Raw genomic sequence first — 720 nt, forward strand, 5'->3', positions numbered from 1 at the left:
TGTAAAGGAGGAAACTGCATGCCAGAGGCCGCTTTTCATTCTTGACGAGTGGGGTAACTATGACGATATGAAGCATCCTTACTGCACTTATAACTCGCTTTTAAAGCTGCCCACACCCTCACTTTGTCCAGTACAGCTGTACAGTCAGGGGATTGACAGCCGGCGGGGGGAGGCGGAGTGGGAGGGGCAGTATGGGGTGGGAGTTTAGGGAGTCCTACGGAAAGGTGACTGAGAAGAGATGCTGGCAAGGTATTATTGTAATTCTTAGCACAGAGGCCAGGCTCATTTTGTGATCGCTAAGACGGCACGCTGGTCTGTGGCAGCGATCGGAGGGCGGAGATGGGATCCGCGTCTTCGGCGTATCGCGTTATCTACCTGGACGTCGATGGCAGATCGCAAAAGGTATTTTCAACGGCGTTTACAACCCGTGTCCCTGATTCCTTCGCTTCGTCAGCTCCAGTGTGCCATCGATATCGGTTATCTCTTGATATTTTACAAAAATATATAATGAAAGCAGTTCTGTATGTAAAATCCCATCAAACGCATTTGACAGAAATTGGTTTATATGCTTGAGACCAGTGTCTTCGTTCCCGTTATTTTTTCTTAAACACTGATCTAGGAGAAGGGGTAACTACTGGGGATAATAAGAAAGTTGAAAGCTGTGGGTTAAGTACTGTTGTATTGTCACTAGTAGTTATGTGGAGCATTGTTTTAAAGAAG

Source organism: Paramormyrops kingsleyae, chromosome 16 (genome assembly GCF_048594095.1).
Source record: "Paramormyrops kingsleyae isolate MSU_618 chromosome 16, PKINGS_0.4, whole genome shotgun sequence".
Lineage (NCBI taxonomy): Eukaryota > Metazoa > Chordata > Actinopteri > Osteoglossiformes > Mormyridae > Paramormyrops > Paramormyrops kingsleyae.